Source organism: Globicephala melas, chromosome 12 (assembly GCF_963455315.2).
Source record: "Globicephala melas chromosome 12, mGloMel1.2, whole genome shotgun sequence".
In the NCBI taxonomy this organism is placed as follows: Eukaryota; Metazoa; Chordata; class Mammalia; order Artiodactyla; family Delphinidae; genus Globicephala; species Globicephala melas.
In genome coordinates, this window is record NC_083325.1 from 28,023,489 (window position 1) to 28,032,059 (window position 8,571).

Genomic DNA, 8,571 nt, shown 5'->3' on the forward strand with positions numbered 1-8,571 from the left:
GCGAGACTCTACAAGAACTCCAGGCCGGGTCTTGGGAGTGGCCCGCCTGAGCGCCCGGAGCCCCGGCCCAGGAGAGCGCTCCGGGCGCCCTTGTTGCCACAAAGCGGGTTAAAGTCTATTTTCCAGTCGACTGCTCCGAAAAGCCCCCGCGCCGAAACCGTTCCGGCCCCCTTGGGCTAGGTGGGGAGGGGACAGCGAGGGGGTGGGGGTGAGACTGCCGCACCCTGCAGCCGTTCGCGACCTGAGCAGACCCGGGCCGAGCACCTCGGAGGCGCCCCAGAAACGCCTGAGGAAGGAATCATTAAGGAATTCGTGGCGAGAGCCTGTGTCTCTTTTGCTGGCCTCTCCGGATCTCTCTGGCTCACTGTGCTGGTCTCTCCCTCTCTCCCGTTCCTGTCTCAGGCTCTCTGTCACTTTACCCCTTTCCTGCTTCCCAACCATCACCCCCCTTTTCCTCTATTTCTCCCCCCTCTCCCTTTGCCCCATCCTCAGTCCTAGATAAGGAGAAGCTCCCCAGAGTGGGGACAGGGACCTAACCAGGCCATATCGCTGGGGTGGCGAGGGTGCGGAGCTGGGCAAAGACATAGAGCGAGATTTTCGTTCTATATGGAAGGAGACAACGGGGATTTTGTTGGATAAGCAAGGTCCCCACAGGGGCGCGGGTTTAGTTGGATAAGTATTGCCTGGGCCTGTGCTCTGGTGGCGACAGACCGAGTGCTTGGGCCTGTGACCGAGAAGACAGGAGCCAGATCTAGTTAAACTCGGCTCCAGGGCCTTGTGCCCCTAGTGGGAGGTGAACCTCACCTGTCTAGCTGCAGGCCCCCACCTCCTACCCCACCTCAAGGCTGGACATTGACTCACTAAATTGGGCAGGTAGAGGAGCTTGGAATCTCCTGGGCCATTTCTAGACATATGTACACTGCACATCTACTTTCATCGTCTGGCTCTGGGTATACATCTCCTTATGTAAATCCATGGACCTTTATAATAACAACTCCTTCCCTTGTTGTGGTGCTTTCCAAATACTTTGACATCAGCTGTCTGTCATTAACCCTGTTTACAGATGAAGAAACAGGCTGCACAGGACCAAAGACTGAAGTTGGTCATGGTCTGGGTTGAGGTGGGAGAGCTCAATGGTCCTGCCCTGGCTCAGGTTCCACCCCCATTCTACCCCCAAGCCCGCCACTGCAGCGTACTCTCACAGGATTAGTGATGGGGTACCCCGGTGCCCTGGGTGATGGGAGTTCTACGCCATTTTTCCTCTCCTTACCCACTCCCAACGCCCCTTTCTCTCACGTTCCTTTCCTGTAATTCCATAATTTCTCTCCTCCCCTTCCCTCCCTCTGCAGATATTCACCCTTTACCTGATTTCCTCTATTTCTGCTCCTCTTAGGGCCTCTTTCCCCGTTGTCCCTCTCCTTGCAGTAGGTTAAGAGAAGAATCTGTCAGCCTCAGGAGGTCTCTAAGTCTCCCACTGTGTTCTGGTTCCAGCATCAATGACCCCCACCATGCCCCAATCTTTTCTTGTGCCGGATCCCCTGCTCAGTCCCCGCCAAGCTCTCAGACGTTTCCCATTTCGATCTCTCCCCCAAACAGCTGACCGTGTACATGCCTCCTCTCTTCACCAGTGGACAGCCGCCCATCTTAACCAAACACCTGAGGCCCCTCCCCCACTTCTGTTCCCCAGCCCTTCCTCTCCACCTCCCTGTCCTCCCTTTCAGGCTGCTGAGTTCTGCGGAAGACCCCAGGTTGATCGTGCCTCCCTCATGCTGGAGCGCCCTAAAGTCCCACACATCTGCAGGCTGCTTACCTTTCACTCTGCACCTGCCTGAAGCCCAGCCCCTTCCCTGGGTTCCCATCTCCCCAAACCCAGCACTTTGGCTTTCTGCAGAGGAGCCTGATGCTTACTTAGAGTATAAGACCTGGACCATGTGTCCTGGTTCTAGCCCCACATCAACTTTTCTCCTCCCTCCATCTCTGGAATAGCCTGGGCTCAAACCCTGACTCATCCATTTACTAGGGGTGAGACCTGGGGCCAACAGTCTTGCCTCAGCTTGCACATCTGTGAAATGGCAAGCCTTGTATGGGACCTCTGTGGGGATTAAATGAGATCTAAGTTTGTGATGCGCAGGACCAGTGCCTGACTCCAGAGAGGCACTCAGTAAATATTACACTCTCTGCCTTTGTAGGAAACCTGGGAATCATCCTCAAATCCTCATTCTCTCTTATCCTCCTCATCCTTCAGGTCACCAAGTCTTGAGGTCAAGCACTTCTCAAATCTGTATCCTCTCCCTTTGTGCTTCTTTGCTGGGTAACTTCATTCTTCACAACTCAGTCCAGCTCCTCCCAGAGCCACCACCCAAACCCTCACCACCTCTCACCACTCTGTCATAGCTTTCACCTGTGGGGTGGAGCATCTTGTGGAGAGATTGGTCCAAAACATCCCCAGCCATCTCCCTTTTACCTTCCATCTCTCTCTTTCCTCTTCAGCCGACTTCATCTTCCTGCCTCCCTGTCCTCATGTTTTCCTCACTCTGTTAACTTTTCTTCTTCACCACCAAGTTTCTTGAATAACTTTCGTCTCTCTTCAGATCCCTTATTTCCCCCTTGACTCAGTAAGCCTTTGCAACCTGGCTTCCATCCCATCGAATTAGGAAAATGGCTTGCAAAACTCCAAAACTTTTATTATGGTGCTGTTACAACAGAAACATGTGCTTATGGAGACGATAATAAGCACAACCTTGTGGCATTATTGTCAGACTGAATGAGTTATAAACCCCACCCAGTGGCCTTAGAGCAATGCCTAACATGTAGTAAGCGCTTGATAAATGTTAGCTATTATTTTATAGAGCTGTTCTGTCCAATATGGAAGCCATGTGGCTGTTGAGTGCTTGAAATGTGGATGGCCCAAATTGAGATATTCTTTTTTTTTTGAGATATTCTATAAATGTAAAATACACACCAGATTTGGAAGGCTGAGTGTTGAAAAGTGTTATCGTTGTTATCAATATTTTTATCATTAATATTTTCTATGTTGATTACATGTTACAATAATAATATTTGGGGGTTAAATAAAATATATTATTTTTTATCAGTTTATTTTTACTTTTTAAATGCAGCTACTAGAACATTTAAAATTACTTATGTGTCTCACATTATATTTCTATTGGACAGAGTTGCTATAGAAAATACAAGTAATCCAAAAGAGAGAGGGATGGTAAATGGATGTGGGGGAAGGGAAAACAGAGGTCTTATAATTGTCAAATCCTCCGACCCAGAAACAGCATCATGGAATTCTTATAGTATATCCTTCCAGTTCTGTCTATATGTACCTCCCTTAAAAACGGGGCAGGGGGAGTCATACTGTACACAGTTTTGTAATCTGCTTCTTTATAACCATCACAAGCATCTTTGTATCCATTAAATATTCTCTATTGTTGACATTTATGCTGTTTACAAATTTTAAGCAAAATTTTGACCAACAGCTCCACGGCTGTACCTCACTATATGTCCCTGAGTATTACTTTTCTATACAAATTTCTAGAAGTAATTTCTAGAAAAGTAATTTCCAGATATGCAATATTTTAATTCTTTTGATCCACATTGCCAGTTTGGCTCTGGAAATGTTGTACCCATTTATTCTCCTATGAGAGAGTTTAAAGGTTTCTCTTCATCCTCTGAAATGCTCATCAGGACTCCTTATTTCCAAATCCCAGTCTTTCTAGTTATAATTGTCCGTGGGCTCCTCACATTTGACTAACTTCAACTCCCTTTTCTTTTGGAAACTCTCTCTTCCCTTCACTTTCCTAAAAAGGTACTTGCCTAGATCTGCAGCCTCTGGGACTAGCTCCTTCATGGGCTTCCCTTTCTTCTCCTAACTGTGGGTGTCCATTAGGCTCCCTTGTCTATTGCAGCCATCTTATCTATCTATCTATCATCTACCTATCATCTCTCTATCTACCTATCATCTATCTATCTATCTATCTCTCTCATCTATCTATCATCTATCTACTATCTGTCTGTCATCTATCTACTATGTATCTATCTATCTACTATCTATCTATCATCTACCTATCTATCATCTGTCACCTACCTATCTTCATCTATCTATCTATCTATCATCTATCTATCATCTCTCTATCTACTATATCTATCATCTATCTTTTTCTATCATCTATCTATGTATAATCTACCTATCATCTCTCTATCATCTATCTATCTATCATCTATCTATCATCTATGTACCTACCTATCTCTCATCTATCTCTCAATCTATCATCTATCTATCTATCTATCATCTATCTACCTAACATTATTTACTCCCACAGCTTCAACCAGTACCTGATACAGACCCCTTTATGTGTTTGTAACACCAACTCTTTATTTTTCCCCAGATCAAGTCACTAATTTTTCAAATGTTTGTGAGATGCCTTCCCACAGGCTCCTTAGACACTCACAATACTCTCGAACTGAGCTCAACATCTTCCCCACCAAATTTGCGGCTCTGGCTTATCCTCTTCTGAATCGACCCCACCTTTCTCCAAGACACCCAGCAGCTAGGAGGCATCTGTGATATCTTCCTCTTGGTCAGCACCCTGCACATCCAGGCTTTGCATCCATTCTTTCCTTACTGTTCCCTCTGCCACTGACCTACTTCTGGCTCTTGTTACCTTTCCCTGGTGATCCTCTTATGATAACCATTTGTGGTCTCTCCTCTCTACGATTCATCTTACACGTGGCTGCCAGATTTCTACAACACAATTCTATCCCGTTAAAGTATTTTCACACAACTGTGGGACCCAGGCCAGTTTCTTTACCTCTCTGTGACTCAGTTTTTCATCTGCAATCTGCAGATAATAATAGTACCTGGAGAGTTCTTTACAGAATTAAAATGAGGTGATTCATGTATAGCTTTTAACACATAGAGTAAGCACTCAATAAGCATCAACTATTAATGTCACTATCTCCAATAAAGTTCAAACTCCTTAGCTGGGCCTTCAAGGCCCTTCATGAGCAAGTCCCTACTAGATCACGTCCTCTGCTCACCTATGGGTAGCCGCACTGCAGCAATACTGTTGCCACCCAAGGCCTTTATCCAGAGACCTCTTGCTCTCTGTGCACTCCCTACACATTTCCCCTGCTAGCCTTGCTCGAAAATGTTACTCTAGAGCATATGTCAGTCCATCTTCCGAGAGGAGGAAAATTGTCAGAAGTGCATGAAGTCAACTGTATAGAATGCCAACTTCATGAGAACTTCATTTATCGTGTTCACTGCTGTGTTCCCAATACCCAGCATAATTGCCGGGCATATAATAGACGCTCGTTCAAAACTGTTGACTGAACATATCAATTTGAAAAGCATAATTTAAGATTATGTTTGTTCTGAGACAGTTTAAAACTGTAAATTTTCATCACCATAGAACATAATGAAGAGATGATCCATGCTCTGTGGGGCCTGTGATGAAAGGAGAGTTGGACCTAGTCCTCTTCTTGGAAGATTTCTTCTTCAGAGCTTCCAACTGATGGGAAAGGAATCCCAGACACTTTGAATTTGAACCCTGCCCACTAATTCCCTAAACTCTTGAGTGTGGAGGACTATAAATTTTCCAGTGTGTCTCTATATTGTAAAATGTGTGAACTTGGAGCAAATATCTCTATCTTCTGGGAAGACCACTTCAATGGCTGCCTTACTTTTGCAAAGACAAACAAAAGACTTAATTCTTAAACAGAGCAATTAGAGATCCCATGACTCAGTGTTCTGCGTAATGATATAAACGTCTTCTCTCTAATAGGATGGTATCTTTGCAGATTACTATTGCTTCAGGGAAATGTTTCTTTTCAACATATGGGTCTAGGCTGCTCTGTCCCTGAAAATTAGAGCTCTTTCTTGGGAGTGTGGATGTGTTCTTATTCAAGCAGTTTTTCCACAGAACTGGAAAATGAAGGGCAGGGAGACCTTATCTTCACCTCCCACTGATAGAGGGGTCTTGACCAGAAGTGCCAAAGCCCACACTGAGCTACTGATTCTGCTGAATACCCACTCAGAATATCAATCCAGAAAGAATATTTTGACTTTTTATTATAAAAACTTGCAAACATACCCCAAAGTAGATGAAATAGTATAGCCCACCCATATTCTCTGTCACTTAGATTTTACAATTACTAACATTTTTCCATTTTGCTTCATCCTTTTTCCTCTGAAGTAGTTTTGAGTAGGTTACAGGTATCATGATGTTTCACCTCTAAATATCTCACTATGAAGCTCTATAGGGAATTCTTTTTGAAAAACCAAGACATTTTATTATGTGAAATTTCAAACACACTTTGTAGAGAGAATGGTATGATGAATCTCCACTTGTTTATCACTTAACTTCAATTATCAATCTTTTGCCAGACTTAAAAACATCTTTCTGAATGATGGCTGAGTTGGCACAAAAATAAGGAAAAATCCTTAATTGCCCAGAAATTATAGAAACTTGAATTGAGACAAGGAAGTGAGTTCTGAAGCTGGAGTTTCTGTTGGAACAAATCCCAGTTCACTGGTGGTCCAGAACTTGGGCTTTGAAGGGCCACAAGTGAGAGGGGGACAAAGAATGGGACAGGAAGTCAGATCAGAGACCTTTGAAAGGCGACATCTTTACTGAGTGAATGAGAAAATATTTCATCTGCCGCAAAAGGAGGTGGTAGACATATGTATCTGGGTTAGCTTTGGCTCTGTGTGGAAGGAAAAAAAAGAAAACATGTTTTCTGGAGAGGTCCTAACCACAGCCCTGGTATACTTGGATTTGGGGCCAAAAATTTTAGGAGGCCCTAAAAGATTCCAAGCTGAAATTTAGTATCCACTGGCAGAGGCAAACAAGCTTCTTTGGAGGAATATACTTGAAAGCCAAACTTTATTTTTTTATTTTTATTTTACATTGGAGTATAGTTGGTTAACAATGTTGTGTTAGTTTCAGGTGTACAGCAAAGTGATTCATTTATACATTTATAAGTATCCATTCTTTTTCAAATTCTTTTCCCATTTAGGTTATTGCAGAGTATTGAGCAGAGTTCCCTGTGCTATACAGTAGGTCCTTGTTGGTTATCTATTTTAAATACAGCAGTGTGTACATGTCAATCCCAAACTCCCAATCTATCCCTCCCGGTTCCCCTTCCCCCCAGTAACCAGAAGTTCATTCTCTAAGTCTGTGAGTCTGTTTCTGTTTGAAAGCCAAACTTTAACTAACTTCCCCAGACAAAGTTCCAAGGAAGCTAAACTCACAGTCAAAAATCACAAAATACACAGGGAAATAAACTACCATGAGAGTTAGCAGATACTACAAACTACAAATCAGACCTGCAGACAGCATATGTTAGAACTATCAGATATAGAATATAAAAAATTATGTTTAATATGTTTTTAAAATAAAAGAGAGTATTAAAAAGAAACTAAAAATACCTGGCATGGGTGTGGAAAATGGTACAACTTTGGAAAATTATTTGGCAGGTTTTCTTTGTTGGGTTTTTTGGCTTTTTTGGTCATGCCATGTGGCTTGCAGAATCTTAGTTCCCTGACCAGGGAGTGAACCCAGGCCCCAGCAATGAGAGTGCTGAGTCCTAACCACTGGACAGCAGGGAATTCCCTTGGCAATTTTAAATAAAATTAAAATGTACCCATTCAGCCATTCTACTCCTGGGTATATACCCAAGAGAAAGGAGTGCATATGTCTACAAAAAGACATTATTCATAATCATCAAAACCTTGAAATAATCTACATGCCCATCAACAGTAGGGTGAACAAATAAATTATTAGATTCATACAATTGAATGCAATAAAAATGAACAATGGATCATGTAACAACATGGATAGATCTCAGATATATTATTGAGTTGATAGAAGTCAGAATAATGGTTACCTCTGAGGGATTCCTGCCTGGAAAGTAGCAGAGTGGAACATTCTGAGGTCCTAGAAATGTTCTGTATTTAAATTTGGGGACTTCCCTGGTGGCGCAGTGGTTAAGAATCCACCTGTCAATGCAGGGGACACGGGTTCAAGCCCTGGTCCGGAAAAATTCCACATGCTGTGGAGCAACTAAGCCCATGAGCCATAACTACTTAAGCCCGCACGCCTAGAGCCTGTGCCCCATAACAAGACAAGCCACCGCAATGAGAAGCCTGAGCAACACAACGAAGAGTAAAGCCCGCGTGCAGCAGCGAAGACCCAATGCTGTCAAAACTAAATAAATATTTAAAAATAAATAAATAAGTAAATAAATTTTGTGGTGTTTACATGGATACACACATATGTAAAAATTCATCATGGAGTACACTTAAGATTTATGCATTTTACAATATGTAAATTACCTCGGTATAAACAAAAGGGACCTAGTCAATTTGGAAAGGTATAAGGGAGAAATCCAAACTAAAATCACTGAAATTAGGGCTTCCCTGGTGGCGCAGTGGTTGAGAATCTGCCTGCCGATGCAGGGGACACGGGTTCGAGCCCTGGTCTGGGAAGATCCCACATGCCGCGGAGCAGCTGGGCCCATGAGCCACAACTACTGAGCCTGTGCGTCTGGAGCCTGTGCTCC